The 18,941-nt window shown below is 37.7% G+C and overlaps 1 long non-coding RNA gene across 1 annotated transcript; it reads right to left on the reverse strand.

Annotated features, from left to right (window-relative positions):
* Positions 1-11,378: 11,378 nt before the first annotated feature.
* Positions 11,379-13,523, reverse strand: LOC128318534 (uncharacterized). Its single transcript, XR_008301932.1, has 2 exons — positions 13,345-13,523; positions 11,379-12,237 (listed from the first exon to the last, which is right to left on the reverse strand). It is a non-coding gene; the product is annotated as an uncharacterized LOC128318534 (long non-coding RNA).
* Positions 13,524-18,941: the final 5,418 nt, after the last annotated feature.

The raw sequence follows: 18,941 nt of genomic DNA on the forward strand, positions 1-18,941 counted from the left end.
CTATGCACATTTTTACAATTTTCTCTATCTTTTTTAAGAAATACATGTTTCTGTGCTCACTACATAGGGTGTACTTTCTGCACAGTGCACTATATGCCCAGTAGACTGCCATTTCAGATTCAGACACACAAATGAATGACTGCAGTAAGTCATATTTTATATTTATTTAGAAAATTATTATTTAGATGTTTTTTTTAAAAAGGGGAAAATAAATTGTTCCATAAATAACATATATCCATAAATGATATGCATTTATTTAGACCCTTGTTTCTACAGCTAGAAACATCAGGGTGAATTGTGTCTTTACCTAAATTAAGTTTTATTAACATTAGCTGTGTAGTTCACAGGAATTAGAAACTCTTTTAAATCAAACATAATTAAAAATGCAAACAAAATCACTCCAGAGTGAAAAAGTTATTTTAAAAACTACTTAAATGGATTATAAGGTTTTTTTTTTTCATTTTTTTTTTCCTAGAAAGTATAGCCTAAACCTAAACATTTTCCCAATAGGCCTAAATTCCTGTCCAGATTTTGTCACTTCCCACACACTTGTCTATACAATGCATAGGCGCTATAGCCAGGTTTCTGAAGATGGAGTGATGGTAGGAAAATCAGTGTAGAATTTATTTTCCTATGATTCTGCAAGCAGCATATAACACTGCAAAGTTGGAGGATGACGTAATAGCTGGGAATCACGGTAGTAATCTGCAGCATCATATTCAAAGAAAACGTGTTTCACCTTTTTAGTTAGAAGACTGCAGAGGTGAACATTAACAAACATTAGCACTAAGAGGGCAGCTGACAACCAAATGACTCGACCATACGTAAAGAACATTATTAACTGTTCTTTTATCTCATTCCAAACAACTTAGAACTTCCAAAAGCTTGGAACATAAAACTATCATTGCTGTTCAGAATGAACCAACATGAAAAATAAATCCTTTCTACTGCATCATTCAACTTGAGTGGAAAGTCTGAGCTGATGCTTCCATCATTTCATGCATTTGAGCTACAAAGTGGGAAAAAAGAATTGGCGTCGTCATGTTCGACGACTTTTGCTTTTGCGTTGTCTTTGTTTTTTCGTAGTCAGAGGTCGGAGTTACGACCTTTAGTTGAATGTAGTATAATCCCTGGTAGTTTAGTTTGGTGCACTTGCAATTAAAACAGTTGTGTGTTCCTTGAAACATTGACTCACTGTTAAAATATTTTTTTTTTTCCTCCCATTATTTTAATGGCAGTCATGGAAATAGCTTGAGTTGCTTGAATTGATATCAAGACAAGGAAATGACACCAATCCCACAGCCCCTGACAGAACTTTTGTGCATTTTGGTTCTTTTTTTTTCCTGTTTTTTTTAGTTTAGGCCCCAGGACATAGTCAGTGGAAAAAGGCAAATGGTGAGATAAAAAGTTAGAGAATTAAAATGTGGGAAAAGAATGAAGAAGATGATTTTCCCTGCTGTAATGGCTTTTATTTTCAGTCCCTTTTCTTTCTTTCTCTCCATCTTCTCTCTGTCTCTCTGTCTTTCTCTCTCTCTCTCTCTCTCTCTCTCTCTAGCACTGTCTAGTGTATGGTTGTACAGATCTGCTTTCTTTGCCTGCTTTTCTATACATAGCTTGTTTTGGTTGAGGGGCAGGTTCAGTTTTCGAGCCTCATGATATTTTGCTCAACCATGTGGCAATTAGAATGTCAAATCAAACACCATGAAAGCAAAAGACAAAACAAACTTCACTTCTATTTCTGGCATGCTGCGTTTTCTACAAGATCCTAAATGATGGTTGTGGGGAACAGACACAAATCTGCATGCATGCACGCACACACACACACACACACACACACACACACACACAGATTAGCCAGTGAGTGTAAACATGTCAGAAAGTTGACCTTCAGAGACTGTGGCCACATACATCACCCAGCCGAGGCCCATTTGCTGTCCACACCAGCCTATTCGTCAGTGCCTGGCCCTCCCTCTGACCTTTGGAACCGTGAGTAAACACACACACACACACACACATACAAAGTAATCCATACAAGTTAAAGGATATGCATTTGTGCATGCATCCTTGTATATAAACATATACAAACACATTTGTACATATGAACCCAAATACATTAAAATAACATATTTCAATATTAATTGCTTAACATATTTAATATTCAAATACATTCAAATATTAATGAACCAGTAATTTTTAAACATTAGCAGTAGAGCTACACTATGTTTATGTGTTTGTATCACATAAACCATTAAAGGTGGATCATCAAGAGGAAATATAATTTTTATAAATTATGTCATGGTTTTTTATTGTAGATATTTCTGTAACTATTTCTCCCACACACATCCATTTTCCATACCGCCTATCTTACACAGGGTTGCGGGGTAACCTGAAGCCTATCCCAGGGGACTCAGGGCACAAGGCAGGGGGACACCTTGGACAGGATGGTAACCCATCGCAGGGCACAATCGTGCACACACACACACAGTAGGGACAATTTGGAAACACCAGTTAGGCTACAACGCCTGTCTTTGGACTACGGGAGGAAACTGGAGTACCTGGAAGAAACCCCCGAAGCACAGGGAGAACATGCAAACTTTGCACATACAGGGGAGACAGGATTCAAACCCCCAGCCCTGCAGTTATCTGAATTACATTAGATTAAACATGCACTATTTCACAAATGCTGTTTAATTTCAGTAAACACACGAACACACTGCGGTATGTAATGGCTTCTCTCCAGCCGGGAGTGATTTGCGTGGGGTTCACTTCGGGATGCGCTGGAATTTGCTGCAGTTAGGAAAGGGCTAATGAGTGACAAATGACTTCATTACGGGTCACTTCCTCTGAGGTCATCAATCTGGGACTCATCTGCCATCCATTGTCTAATCAATCCACCACAGTTATGCAGTACAGGAGCTGGACACACCGACACCGAGCCGGGATTTCTATCAGACACGGAAGTGTCTCTACTTTACATCTTGAGCTTGTAATTTTTAAACTCACTCTTTGTCCTTCACTATATAAGAAGTTTAATTGAAGATATTTGTCCTATATATACTGTCTATGTTCCTTTCTTCTGTGGTTCTGCAAAGAAGAGAGCTACTAGAACAGTGTGTGTGTGTGTGTGTGTGTGTGTGTGTGTGTGTGTGTGTGTGTGGAGGGGTACAAGGTGCCCCCCACAGATGCCTCCTGATGTGATGACAAGTTCCAAAGCCCTCGTGCACAGCTGGAAGCCCCAAGCCCCAGACATCTGAAGCGTCCCCCCACCTCGCCCGACCAAAACCTCTCAGACAAGCAGTTTGTACCCTACTCGTATGCCCTCTCTCTCTCTCTCTCTCTCTCTCTCTCTGTGTATCTACCCTACTGTAGCTCATTTGAAAAAGAATGAAAAGTCCTTCTCTGTTACTCTCTCAGAAGAAATACTGTATGGAGGCTAATTTCGGATGCAAAGAACATCATCAGATCCCTCAGGTAGTTTAAAAGCCACCAAAGACACTAACTGGGTTTATTATTTGTAGAATAGGACTAAAAAAAGTGGAAAGCAGAAGCCAGGCTAGGTTTTTGTCTCACTATTAATTCATTCAGGGTGGAGCAAAAATCAGGTGATTACATGGCATGATCATGATGTGTGATATTTGAAGAAATAGCTAGTTTGTTTATTCACAACTGTGCCTTTAAGGAATTTAATAATAATAATAATAATAATAATAATAATAATAATAATAGATTATTATTATTATTATTATTATTATTATTATTATTATTATTTTGCATATATTATTATGCAAATGAATATTTTTACATTTATATTTGACTTTGCTTTTTATTTTTCAGAAAAAAAATACACCATAGCCTTTCCTCTTGTTTTTATTACCTGACATTTCTGAGATTTGCAAATTCATGGTTCACCTACCTAAACTCAGCATGAAGCTAAATTAATTGCTACCTCTTTTCCCATTCAAGTGAACTGGCTTTTATTTTTCAGCAGGCAAATTTTATTTATATTTGGTCTGACCACTGCTTGAGGTATATTATTTTGGGAAACGTTTCTGCATCATCAGCTCAAAGCTTCCAACAGTATAAAATCCATGAGTTCAAATCAAACTTTGTGAAGCAAAAAGACATTTTCATTTGGGTAACTGACACGAATGTTAATGCAAATATTTTAATCCCATCACTTTGCATTAAACACTTGAGCCTGAGCTTAACATATGTTGGGCCACTTAAGTATGCTTGTAGGAGTGGAACTACTTCAGCAGCCAGAGACGCTCACAAACACAAGAGCCTGCTCAAGGAGGGCAATTACAAACTCCCCGGGGGGGGAGAGATATATCCTTTCTTTAATCGTTCTTTTTTCATTTATTCTGTATATAGTGCCTTTATAATGTCATTAATTTGTATACATTGTTTGCACTATTTTTTTGTTTGTTTTGTTTATTTTAATCTAATAGTATTTTATTTTGTTTTGTTTTGTCTTTTTGTCTTTTATTTCTCCTGTTTTTACTCTACCCTTCCTTTGTAACTGCTTTGGCAATACAAATGTACAATTATTTGTAATGCCAATGAAGCACATGAAAACTGATAACAAACTAGGGGGAGAAAGAGAGAGAGAGAGAGAGAGAGAGAGAGTGGAGGAGGGTGAAGTGGGTGAAAAGGGTTAAAGGTCAAAGAGAGCTGCTTCCAATCAGTGTTGTTTAAGCAGCTGCCCTGCCAGAGCTAGGCCACTCAACAACATAACGCACTGTGCAGCCTTTTAGCTGAATGGATGGACGGAAGAATGGCGGGAGGGAGGAAGGGAGGAAAGAGAGAGGAATGTAGTGAGGAAGGACACCAATTAAGATGGAATGGGGCCATCAGTGAGTCTCTTCCTCTTGGAGAAATTGCTGCCACACACACTTATAAATTCCAGCAGGGATCTGTAAACACCACGGTCATTAAATGATGACATTTTAAAGAGTATTACTTAGATTATTTCAATTTTATTCAATTTCATGCAGATGAATTTGTGAGAAAAAGTATGAACACTAACCCCACCTTGAACCCTTTCTTTAATAACTTTTCCTACGTATTGAGATTTGTGGATTGTTAAAAATCTTGCAAAAAAGTGTGAGACAATGTTGCATTATTTAGCAGAATTCTTATAATGAAACATACATGAATGAATGCTGAACTATACACTTATTAATCAGAATGGTAAAGTATTTTCAAATTTATTATGTAAGCGATACACTTTGGGACATGGCATTTTAGGAAAAAAAAATCAACAATGAGGTGGTGTGATGCAGCCTGATATGAAGTGGAGTAACTGTTACCATCCAGAAATTGATTATTTAGCCATGTGCTGAACCATTTTGTCTAATACCATGGAAATTTTCTAACATTAACAATTTTTTTTATTAATTAAAGAATGACACGTCATACTTTTTATCCACTTACAGTTACGTTTAATGTTTTTAAACATCTGCGAAACAATTCCTGTTATAACACTCTTTTTTTCTCTCTCTTGAAGTTAATAAGATAAAATATTACTGAAAAACCACAAAGTCCTCTGTCCTGAAAACTTGGCAGAAAGCTTTTTAAGCTCTGACTGTTACAAAGCGCTGACACTGGAGACTCCTTCCAAAAACGCTAAATAAACATCTCCTGACAGAAAAATTCATCTTATCAACAAAAACACATTTTAAATCTGTTGAGGTGGAGCATCTGCCAAACAAGTCCCTGTGTAATTGTTACTATGGAACTGATAACGTATTAAAACAAGTGGATTAATATAAAGCTTGCAGCTGGGACTACTGTCAGAGCTGCTATTGTAGAAAATTAATCAACAACTTCTGACCAATCAGATTTGAGAATTCAGCAGCGATATGGTATAATTCTTTTTAATGAGATAATAATGGTGCAGGAATTATTCATGTAAGAAAAAAAATCCCCATTTAAATGAATATGTTGGCCTACATCTGTGACATGGAGATGATTGCTTTCCAAATGAGCAGAAGGCGGAAAATAAGACAAGTCACATATTTTATTCACCATCGCAATTCTCCTTCCCTAAAGTTGTAATCTTCCGTGTCCCATAAGCCTGGATAAATAGGCCTCATTTGCATTGAAAAGACAGCAAGACTGACAGCAATTTAAGAATTATGCTGAGAGGATTGGATAAGTGCTGGGAGCTGCCCAGCTCACGTTGCTCCAGCTGTTACGTCCAAGTGTCTTACATCTGCCAGAGTGACAGTGGGGTGGAAGCACAGTGTTGTTCTGTTTCAACTTGTTCTTAATCAGCAAATGGAGGGTTGATCCCATGTCCTGGCTTTCCAACCTCACACCTCCTTTCCTCTGCTCCCTTTCAATGCAAATGGTGCGTAAATAAATCCAATCTAACCTGCATTGTGTGTAAGCCTTGGATTCCCAGACGGACTGGTACGAGTCACTGGGTAGTATTGGTTTTGCGTTCAAAAGGTGGTCCAGAGACCTTTTCCTGGTTGTAATCCAAGAGTTTGTTTGAGTTGGGAGTGGATTAGGGTCACTGAGGCACGTCGGGGTGAACTTCACAGACCACCATGGATTATTGTATCCAGGGTTAAGCATTATGTGGATGCAGAATATTGGTAGAAACAACCTCATGCGAATTTGATCAGAGCAAGTTTGATCAGTGATTTTGTCAAATTTCATATGAACCAAATAGTATTAAATAGAGCAATCACTAAACCCCGCCCCTAACCTTCATCTTATGTACTTTTTCACACAATCTGAGCCATGCAAATTCTTACAAACATACCCAATAGGACATTTCTCCCTGAATCTCATGAACATATGACATAAAAGCTATTAGTTCATATCTTACATCTTACACATCAAGCCTTCTTGTCTCACATGATCTGGGAAAGCAGAAACTCTTTTTTTTTTTACTTTACAGCTCTCCACTGAGGCGCAGGCCAGTGCTGGTTCAGAATACCAATAAACATTTTAAAGAATCAGGCTGCATTTTCACTAAACCCTTGTATTATCTGATGCCTGGAGTTTACTAATGAACAGCAAATAAAAATTATAATCATTTTTTTGTAATCACATTAAATATTCAGAGCAAAAAAGGCATTTGCATGGTCAAATATGTATGTTAGTATTATAATGGATGAGGCTAGCATTAGGTATTTAATTCTTGAAATAGAATACGGGAGCAATTTTGGGGAAAGCCGAATCAAATAAAATGGCTGGAGAACGGCAAAACCTCTCACTGGTTAAAAATACTCGGTGCAAAAAACTGTGCCATACATACATACATACATACATACATAAAAAAATAAATAAATAAATAAGACTTAAAACTTTAAAAAATGTAAAACTTTAAAAACCTAAAATCAAATCTTGTAAGCACCTTTAAAAATAAAAACTTAAAAATACTTTTAAAAAGTATTTATTTTATTAACAAAAATATTATTTATCTTTAAAAAGTATATATTTATGCATTTATTTATCATGTAAATAAAAGTGATTTTTACATTTGGTGTATCATCCATGAAAATTTGGTCTTTGGTCTGCATTAGACATGAAACTCCACATTTTGAAAAGTATTAAATTTTATTAAATATGTAAATATGATGGAAATACAAGAAAGAACCAGAAGTCACTGGAAAAGCACTAATAGCGGTTAGAGGAGGAGAAAACGAACTGTATAATGCTTTTCCTGCAGTCACTGTACCTCAGTTACGTACACTAAAGATAACAGGATAGTGCAGTGGACAGCTGAGTGTATTGTCTCAGTGGAGAAATTTGTGACCATTTATGAACGTTTATAATTTAGTGGACCCAACTGAAAAATACTGCAACAAAGCCATTCACTGTATAAAATAATAATAATAATAATAATAATAATAATAATAATAATAATAATAATTGTCTGTAGTTTAGCAACTTTAGTTTTCTAAACATAAAACATGGTTTATATCCAGTAACATGGATGTGTGTAAATGATTTAGCTACAGGCAGCTCATCAGACCAGAGACTAGCTACAGAACTAGAGATATTAAGTCAGAAAGGGAAGAATTTTTAGAGAGTTTCATAGATTTTTCATTTCATTTACCGTCTCTGGTGTGAATAGTGAAGTGAGGAAATGGTTTGTTCCAAAAAAAAAAAAGAAAAAAAAAAGGTTGACGATAAAAACACATTGTTTAAAGACAAATGGACAGAAGAATGCATTTATCCTCTAGTTCAAAACATTTACATCTTTTCTGTTTATCCATGAAGTGCCAATATTAAAAAAAAAAAAAAAAAACATGACCAAAAAATCTTATTTATAGCCATGAGCTCCCCAATAATGGTTAAAAACTAAAATGTGGTCATCATCAGTCATGTTACATTGATCATCCTGCACTTGGAATTTTAAGCATGGAATTTTATGCAGTCATAATTTTAAATTTAATATCCTTGAACTAGACCAAAGTAAGTGCACTTTAAACCCCAAAACAAAAACAGCAGTGAGATCTGCTGAAAAATAACCCGATTTTCTAACAGGTCTTGTGTGAATTTAAAAGTGGGCGTGAGGAGGTTTTCAAAGTGCGTTGAGTTCAGTCATTTCCTTAACTACATGTGACAGGGCTGTTGATGTGCGGAGACACAATTGTGGGTCTGAAGATGTTGCACACGCTTTGAGGTTACACACAGCTCTCTGTTTTCATGACTTCAAGTTGTGAAGGACTATTTTCTGCTGATGTCAGTGTACAAAATTGTTCTAAAAAAGGGCCTCCAATGAGACGAAATAATCATGTTGGGGCTTCAAAGCATAATTTTGTCCCAAACTTTGAAACCTCAACCCTTTGAGAATGACATTTACAATAAACCCCAAGAATAAAGATAGCAGTATTCCTCTGCTGTCGATTGCCACTCTGGGGGAACGGGGATACAATTAAGGCAGACACACTGTCTACGCAACAAAAAAAAAACAGTTTTATAATGGCGTGTGAGAGTAGCCGACTCTGCAGGCCCTTTGGCAGTGCAATTACAGGTGGAGCCTGTGTCGTCTCGCTGGATCAGGTTTTTTTGTGAGGTGGAGCTTGTGTTTCAGATAATATACGTCTATTCTAATCAGACCAAAAAAGCATAGATGTGTCTGTGTTTGTGATTTCTCATCTCTCTCATCTGAGGTGCCACCACGTGCATGCTCTGAAAACCACAAATCCAACACCAAATCCCCTTTATCATGGATCAGACTTTTTTTTTTTTACAACAAAAACACACATTACATTGTCTAACTACGAAGACATGTCAAAAATTCCAGCTCTCGACACGTGCACTGAAGCCTGTCAGCAGCCACGTTGCACCCTTGTTGGCCAATTAAGTAAAACTGACGTGTAGATTGCCACGCTGTCACGGCCGGCTGCTCCTACACTGCGCTCTACAAATCACACTGACATTTGCGCTTGTTTGTATTATTAAAGGGATCTTCATCAAGGATTTACTTTCCCCATAAAAAAAACGGTTATAAATATTGAATGTGACAACAATCTGGTGTCTTCAAACATATCATATGTGTCAGAGCTGGTTTTTGCCTGAGGTGAAACCTGAGAATTTAAAGTTTGTGGAAGTTGTGTTAGCTACGAGGTCTGTTAGAATGAAATGATAATTCTGTAAACAGATGCAGACTATTTTTTTAAACTTGTGATTAAAATGTATCTGCAAGCTGATTCGTTTTATTTTCATTCATTCATCCATTCATCTTCAGTAAGCATTTTATATTGCTTTTATATTTATATTATAAGCCCTTTATATTGTGATGCGTATTTAGAATTTCTATACTAAATAGCTGAAAAGTCTTATATACTGTATATATCATATTCATCTAGTAATATTGAAATCAAGCAAATTGCTGGTCTCAAAGCTCCATAAATGATAATCATTCTACGTAACTATGTTAAAAAAGTTTATTCATATCTTAATTGGTTTAAAATGTGCTGTATTTTTTTTAAATAAAGTCCACTTTGGTTGGATTTTGTACCCACTGCTTCATTGGTAAAGCATGCAGTACCAGAACTCCAAATTCCAGCAAGTGGACAGGGAGGGAAAACGTCCCAGAACAGTGCTCCAAGCGATTCTCATAATACAGTACATAGCAGATCTGCTAACCCCGAAGGGGAATAATACATAGCCCAGTGCCTGGGGGTTACTGTAAAACCCTGTATATAAGCACACCCCGAGTTTCTCCCACAATGGGCTTGACTGCACTGCTTGAACCAGCCAATCACTTTCTAATTATCATTAGTGTTAACATTATTTGTAAAGTGTTTTTAAAGACTTTAACACCTAGTTGTAGGCCTCAGTGTTTTCATACCTGTTGTTACTAAGTCTTGCACTCTGTTAAAGTCTACCTGGTCACTGATCTCATTTCTTGTTTTATAGTTTTACGGTTATAGTCTTTGCCTAGGTCAAGTTGTTTGGTGATCGCCTGACTCTAGCCTGCTTCCTTGTGTACGATTTTGCCTATCAATTTGGTGTTGTTGTTAAGCTTTTCTAATAAAGCTGTCTTACCCTGCACTTGCATCTGTATCTGCTGCCATGACAATAAATACAGCATGATTAACTAATACTATTTATGTACATATCTAATATTAGCTAAGCAAAACATACACTGACAGATTTTATTTCTCAATAATGACCTCATAAAGCTTCATTTACCTTGACAGAAATTGAAGAAGCCACATCTTTCAAGCAAGAAAATTGAGATGAGTGATCATTAATGTGAGATGGAGGAAGGGGGCGGGGCTTCCAGGTGATCAGTTCATATCAGAGAGCTCGAAACATTGTTGTTATTGGGGAAGACAGAAGACTCCTCTTCTTGTGTAGTTTTAAGTGGTAATTCACAGCAGAGTTCTCCAATGTTAAAATACGTACTTAAAGGTTGCCAGGTCTGCTCTAGTGTTGAAAGCCATCGTATTAAAGAGCTAATAGCATGGGTAAGGTGACAGCAGTACAACGAGGGATTGCAACCGTAACCTTTCAGTGATGCCATGGGAGGATTGGAGGAGTAAACTGCATATTTTATATACGTTAAGCTTCACAATATGTGTTTAAGCTCACAACAAAATTTTTTCTCACAGCCCTTTAAACAACATAACACGAATCTAACAACATGAATACCATTATCGATCAAAAGAGACGTTCTTAGCTTGTCTAATTATTCAAATTACTCCACAATGCACTCATGTAATTTACAGCCTCCTCCTGATGTCAAGATTTGTTCTGTTAGTCTGTGGCAGTTCGGTGTCCGTTCGGCTGAATTTTCTGAGTGATGGGCCAACTAGTTTTTAAGCATCTTGTTCTTTAAGAAATGACAGCAAAGTCAGCTGCAAGAAAGTCTTCAGACACATAGAGAATGATCATTCAGTAAATGATTGCATTATTACTTTATTTAATTCAAAATAATTCCAGGCACTTCAAATCTGTGAGAGGTGCCGGATCCTGTTCCAGCACAAACTGAGTACTATTTATACACTATGCTGAATGTAAATACAGTGCAAAATGCCCAGTGTAGGCACTGTTATAATTCCTGATCCCTGAAATAACATCAAATCCATCACTTAATATCATAGCTTAACTGCTCATAAATCTTAGGGGTGTTTTTTACAAAGGTTTGAAAAATAACATCATGTCCATGTCTGATTATTTGTTTCAATTTGTTTGATTATTTGTTTCAATTCCTATGAATTGTCTGTTGTAAGAAAGGTCTTTGAGAAGAATTTTTAAATTGGCTTTTGTAAGAAAGCTCTACATAAACTAAGGCAATGCACACACACACACACACAAGCTGGTGTAACGTGGCAGTTTTAATTAAAAGAGTGGTTTAGCAAGTGAGCTGAGGTGTTGAGTTACACCAGGCTGTAGCTGAGAGGAAGAAAAATCGAGCTGGGCTCAGTATTTTTGTGCGCCTCTTACTTTTCTGGTTACTACAGCAATATGGACTATTTTAATACAAACCCTGAATGTGCTCAGCAAGATTCACTCTTCAATAATACATTACCTACCTAAAACCCCAGGCCTCTCTCTCTTTCTCTCTCTCTCTTTTTCTCCTCTCTCACTGTCTGTCTCTCTTCTCTCTCCCTCCTTCACGCACTCCTTGGCTCTCAGGTGGGCTTTGGTACATTGCAGGCTGAGAGGATAAGAGCCGTATTGATCAGCCTGCTGGAACACAGCTAGTCATCAGCAAAGTGGAGGGGCAGTGAGGCACTTAGGGGAAAACACAAACACACGCTGAAAGACAGAGAGAAAGAAAGCTAGAGAAAGAGAGGGGCAACACATGATTTAAACCTTTGTACAGAACATAGACTTAAGCAAATATTCCTTGTGGGTCATGAGTCATTTGTACACATGCACATGTTAAATAAAAACACTCCCTCACAGATATGCTGCAATCTGTAAGCAACTTTTTTTATTTTGTAGTTTTAGACTCCTCTATATTAGACTGCAAGCTTAACTTTCAGCTTTATTATTATTATTATTATTATTATTAATAATAATAATATTAATATCACAGTGCTACTGAACGCTTTATTCTGATTGGTCAGAAAGTGTTGACTAATTTTCTATAACAGCAGCCCGGACAAGGTTTACATTAATGCACTCGTTCTAATATGCTATTGTTTTTAAAGTAAGAGTATGTATCTGGCAAACGTGCCGCATAAACGGATTTTAAAAAATCATTGATTTGATAACGTTTTCTGTCAGGTGACTTTTATTTAACATTTATGGAAGGAGTGTCCATGCTTTGTAACAGTCAGAGGTAGTTTTCCAACATGGGAAAATCTTCAAGATGGAAGGCGTACCAGTTTCTCTGTAACATAATAAGTTGCATTTGCTGTATTATTAATTTCACAAAACAGAAAAACAGAGAGGCTGGTGAGGGAACGAGTGTTTATAGCTGCTATAACGCAAGTGATAAAAGGAACGAACTTTGAGGAAATTCCACAGTATTAAATATAACCATAAATGGATTAAAAAGAAGTAAAATACTTGGGGACATGCGATTTTGGGAGCTTCAGGGTGATAACAGTAGCTCATTAAAAAAATGCCATTGATTTTTTCCTTATAACAATGTGTCCTGAAGTGATTCCTTACATAACACATTTTTAACCTACAACATGGTGGGTTACACACACTAACTCTTAACTTCTTAACTTTATCCACAGCAACACACACACACACACATACACACACACCCCTTACGCCCACAGCCACAGCAGCCCATCCCTGACAAGCCTCCTTAATGACTGACACACAATGCCTTTAACCCAGACCTGAGCACAATGGCCTACAAACCAGATGGCAAATTAGCAGCGATTGTTCAAAAACAATACAAACCACAGCGAGCGGGTGAGGAGGGGATCTGCTGCTCCTGCTGCTGTCTTCACACAATAAATGTTTCCCTTGGTGGCCGGTTTTCCGAGAAGCTTCCACATAATGACAGGCTGCTAATAAGCATTTCTCAGTCTGAATCCCAAGCCATTTAATCCACATGCTATCTGCCATAAGTATGTCTCTTTTTCTCTAAATAACTTTGGACCCTGGCTGCTTGTAGCAGGTCAACATGGTGTCACACTTGCAGATTTATTGTAATTTCCATGACTCAGTTCATGTGAAATGCTGAGAAGGTTAAGGTTAGGGTGAGAGTTTGGAGTTGAGATTTGTACATTTTCTTCATATAAAATCAAACAAAATCCAATCTTATCATCCTTGCTCGTTCAAATGCATGCACGTTTTTCTTTAGAAACAGATTAATCAGGCTTGAGCCATTTATCCGTTTATCTGTCATGATTTTTTGCTGTAAATAATTTTGGATCCTAAATATCTGTTTCAGGCCCAAATGGATTTACTCTTGCAAATTTCTCACAACTCATACGAAATCATTTTTATGAAAAGTTATAATGGTCATGCTTAAGGTTAGGAGTGAATTTAGCGTTTCTTACTTGTTCGAATACAAATTTATCAGGTTTACAGTGTGTCTTTAATAATTTCAGTGACTTAAAAGCTGATACCTAGAACTCTTATTTTATGGGTTTTATAATGCTTTTTAAAAAATGTTATATATTATTAAAGAAAGCATTTTTTCTTATTTTTTCTCCCCAGTTTTTGATCATTCTCCAATTCCCACCCACCAGCCAGCTTTCCCTTATCATAAAACATCTACCAACCGGGGAGAGTGAAGGCTAGCACATGCTTCATCTGAGACATATGAAGCCAAGCAACATCATTTTGAACGCTGTTCATGCTGCATCACAGCACAGCGTAACACACTCAGAGGAAAGCTCTGTCCACCCTTTTCTGCATGCATAAGCTTACAAATGACTATGATTGGCTAGTGTTGCTGATTGACAGGTGAGAGAGTATGCCGCTCCCACCCAGACAGCACTCTCTCTTGATTCCTGGCCATGGATAGCTATGGCATCATTGGGATACAAACTCGCGACAAATCTCCCGACCATAGGACGAGCACAGGCACCAAGAAAGCATTATTTCAAATTGAGAGAAATCCAGATTTTTTTTCTTATCTCTTAAAAAGCACATTTAGAATACAACCACTACATTGTATCTATTGTATGATAGGACAGAAGTAGCTAATGGGTGAGAAATGGCAAAACCCAAATTGGGAAAAATAGGCAGTTTAAAATATTATCTTGTTTTAATTTTATAGTTTGTCACTTCCATGGTAATGATCAAAAATTCAAATCTTCATGATTGTCCAATTAAATGCTCTCTAGAACTATACATGTCCCTCCCCTGGAGGCAGGTCTTGCTCTATAGTAGCGACTCCTTAGCAGTAAACATGGCTCGTCTAAGTGTTTTTGGCTGTTTATCCCTTTTCCAAGTATCCCTTGTAGGGCTATAAGGGCTGATGTCCAGTCTTGGACATGAGTCCAGTCTCAAGACCTTTTCTGCATTCACCTGGACTTAGGACTTATTAGCATTTGTACTTGGACTTGTCTTGGTCTTGACCTTTTGTATGCAGTTTTTGTATTAAGTTTGACAAGAAGTAATACTTCTAGAAAACATAGCCTAATGTTTGGTGCAATGCACAAATGAAGCCAACTAGCAGAAGTAAAGGCTTGGCCGCAAAAAGGATTTGATGGTTTTTAGTCTCGATCTTGAGTCGGTATCACTTTCATTTGGACTTGATTTTAACTTGGTCTTGATCCCTTAAGACTCAGTCTTGACTTGATTTCAGCTAGTTGTGGTCTTGGACTTGTCTTGGACAATGGTGGCCTTGACTACAGCTCTAATCCCTTGAGAAAAAAAGTGGTTGGAGTTTATTCGTTTTGAAGAGGGTGGAACTTGTACAAGGTCACGGTTATGTGACACTTTTCTGAGGTGTTTTACTGACCTGGGGCTGTTCACTACCAGAATTTGTCACTTCCTCTGACTGCGTGAGAACGTGATTCTGTCTTTACACACCATCAGGTCATCTCTGTCAGTAAGAGTAAGTAAAAGCCCCGTTAATCTATTTGCTGTTGTGCATATTTAGCTAGCATGCTAAGTTTGTTTAGATTCAGTGGGAGCATGAACACTATTAGCTTGAACACTACTGGCTGTTGTGTAAGTTATTCAAACACTTCCAAATGACATCACTCTGACTTCCTGTTTCAGAGGAAAATGCATCTACATATGGAATGAAATCACAGCTAAGAAGCCATTTCATAGGGACTTTTCTTAAGTTATTTTTTTTTTAAGTTTTGACCTAACATAGACAGCCAAGTTTTAATGAATGTTCCTACTGTTTCACATTTAACATATTTTTCAGTGTCCTGTATTACTTACAGCTCATCTTTTTCTCAGGCAAAATTGCAATTTTACCCATAACCTTTGCTTTACAATTAAATTATTATGCAATCATGATTTATGTCTGGGATTTAGTTCCCTGGTTGCTCTCTGGCCTGAGCCACGCTGCATTAGCACTCAGTAAATGCACCATCGCCTGAGCCAGACTGAAATGAAAAATCGCCTGTCCTTTGGAGAGCAGTGTAGTGTGATGGCTGCAGACCCTGATGAGGTAGTTCATTTGTGCTTAAATTTAGCACTAACAGGATCCATCAGACCACATAATGGCAGCTTGCTCAGCCATAACAAACCATGGCTTATTTTAGCCTTCACTCTGAGAAGGCTTGGGAATGCGTGGCTGATTTTAGGCTTTTTCGAATTTTTTTTTAAGCTAGTCGGTAATTTATTACTATTAAAACATAAATCAAAAATAAAGTATAACGACATCCATTACGACCATAAAGTTACTTTTACAATATTACAGCTCTCTTTTCCAGAACATACAATTATTCTGTTTGGCCTTTATTTTGTTTGGCCTTGTTTAGCATGCCAGCACACTAAGAAGCTAACTTATTAATGGAAGTTTCATCAGGCCTTGGAGAGGGGATAGGAATTTCAGCAAGACCAAGATGTTACAGCAGGGTGATTCTGAAAAAACAGACCCAACATGCGGTTGGACCCCCCGAAAATCATTCAGGTCTAGCTGTAAGGCACTAACCGCTTTTCCACTTCTGTGTTGGTGCAGAAACAGTAGGACTGGTTAGAGAGAGAGAGGGACCACACAGCCAGGTCACGAAGACACGGAAAGCTGGAACTGAATCCAGCGAGCAAACATTAACACAGCCAACAGAAACCACTGCACCCTTACAGTGCTATTACAGCTAATCATCTCACAATTTACTTTAAGAATGATACATTACCACATGCTGTATGTATTGTACATTTAGGGAGGTGCTAATTCAGTCGCAGGGCTTTGGTTAAATGTTTTCATTGTCTAGTAATGTAATAAAAATAGACGTTTTGCATGATGTGAGGTTTTAGCATGCTAGATTCAAGTCCATATATTTGCTAACATGGCCTGCAGTTCGTTTATTCTAACAGTTCTTTTTAGCTGTATGGTAACAAATCTACAATTTGTCTTTGAAACCAGTACCAAGTGACCATACTGTAGTCTTGCAAAGCCAGACTTTTAGTTATTTCTAGAGAATCTGGTACTTTTGTCACTAAATGTAGCCAAGAACTGCCTACATTAACAGGAAGACGTCATGTGAATGACACCGTAAGTGACCAACCACAGACTTTTCCTGTGGCCTGGCAGCAAACTTGCAAAAGTATCACATTTACTCAGCACTAACTTCGTCAAACTTTTAAAGCTGTGGGCTTTAAAAAGTGACTATATTGCGGCCTTGACTTTTTTGTTTCGTTTTGAGGGATCCAGATGCATACACCTACTCTGAAGCTGGCAAGCATTAAAAAAAAATACAAAGAAATACTCCACCTACAGTTCGGATCTGTATTTGTATTTTTTTAGGACGCATTGTCTGTTCAGTCCAAATAATGTGTTTGTATTAAGTTACACCCTTAGTGTATACACAGAAATACAAATTGCCAATCACATCAAAGCCTGTTTATACAGTGTATTCAACCCCCCTTAAAAATCAACAGGTTCGTCTGGATTAACAATGACACAAACACAAATTGTTCCAGCCAGTATTTTATTACAAACCAATATGCTCTTAAAGTAAATTTAAGTCAAAATTCATTATTTGTTAGCATATCTATAAAAGATACTGAAAAATGCTGCTTGCATAACCCAATAATTCAACCCCTCCAGACTAGTACTTGGTAGAATCACCTTTTGCTGCAATAATAGCTTTCAGTCTGTTGGAGTAAGTTCCTAGCAGCTTTGCACACTGCTAGGAAGTGATTTTTTGCCCGTTCTTCATTTTTTTGTTTGTTGCCTGCAATTTCAAACAGTGCCACAGATTGAAAATGGGATTCAGATCCTAACTTTGACTTGGTCACTGTCAAGAACATTCACCTTATTGATTTTAACCACTCCTGCATTGCTTTGGCCTTGTGTTTGGGACCATTGTCCTGCTGAAAGGTAAAGCTTTAGGGTTTTTTTTTTTTTTTTAGCTGACTGAAGCAGGTTCTCTTGTAATATCCAACTTTATTTTGCTCCATCCATTCTCCCTTCAATTTTGACAAGAAGCATCCCCAGAGCATGATGCTGCCACCACCATATTTCACTGTAGGGGTGATGTTAATTAAGTTACGGCCTGCGTGAGGTTTGTACTACACTTAGCGCTTTGAACCTTGCCCAAATACAGTATCTTCACTGGGTCACCCTCCTGCTTTCATATGGCTCTTCTTGAGCAACAGTTTCTTTTTGGCCATCCTCTCATATAATCCTTAATTATTCAGAGCTCTTGAAATGGTTGTCTGGTGCACCTTCACTCCACTCTCAGCCACTGTACTCTGTAACTCCTTCAGAGTGACTTGTTTTTGCACTGAGTTTTGAGGAATGGCCTTGTCCAGGTAGTGCTTGGTGGTGTGATGCAGCTTCCACTTCCTCACTATTGATCCAACAGTGCTTACTGGGATATCCAAACTCTTTTCCCTCTTGTCTTTGTTTGGGTCATGTGCCATAGCTCACCTTGTGAGACAGACAAGTGATGCAAATTTTAACATAAAATAAGCCATTTTTGAATTTGGTGTTGAATAATATACATACACTGATCAGCCATAACATTAAAACCACCTGTCTAATATTGTGTAGGTCCCCCTTATGCCGCCAGAACAGCTCTGACCCGTTGAGTCATGGACCCCTCAAGACCTCTGAAGGTGTGCTGTGGTATCTGGCACCACGACGTTAGCAGCAGATCCTTTAAGTCCTGTAAGTTGCGAAGTGGATCTTCCATGGATCGGATTTGTTTGTCCAGCACGTCCCACAGATGCTCAATCGGATTGAGATCTGGGGAATTTAGAGGTCAAGTTAACACCTTAAATTTTTATGTTATGTTCCTCAAATCATTCCTGAACTATTTTTGCAGTGTAGCAGGGCGCATTATCCTGCTGAAAGAGCCCACTGCCATGAGGGAATACCATTGCCATGAAGGGGTGTACTTGGTCTGCAACAATGG

Source organism: Pangasianodon hypophthalmus, chromosome 1 (genome assembly GCF_027358585.1).
Source record: "Pangasianodon hypophthalmus isolate fPanHyp1 chromosome 1, fPanHyp1.pri, whole genome shotgun sequence".
Lineage (NCBI taxonomy): Eukaryota > Metazoa > Chordata > Actinopteri > Siluriformes > Pangasiidae > Pangasianodon > Pangasianodon hypophthalmus.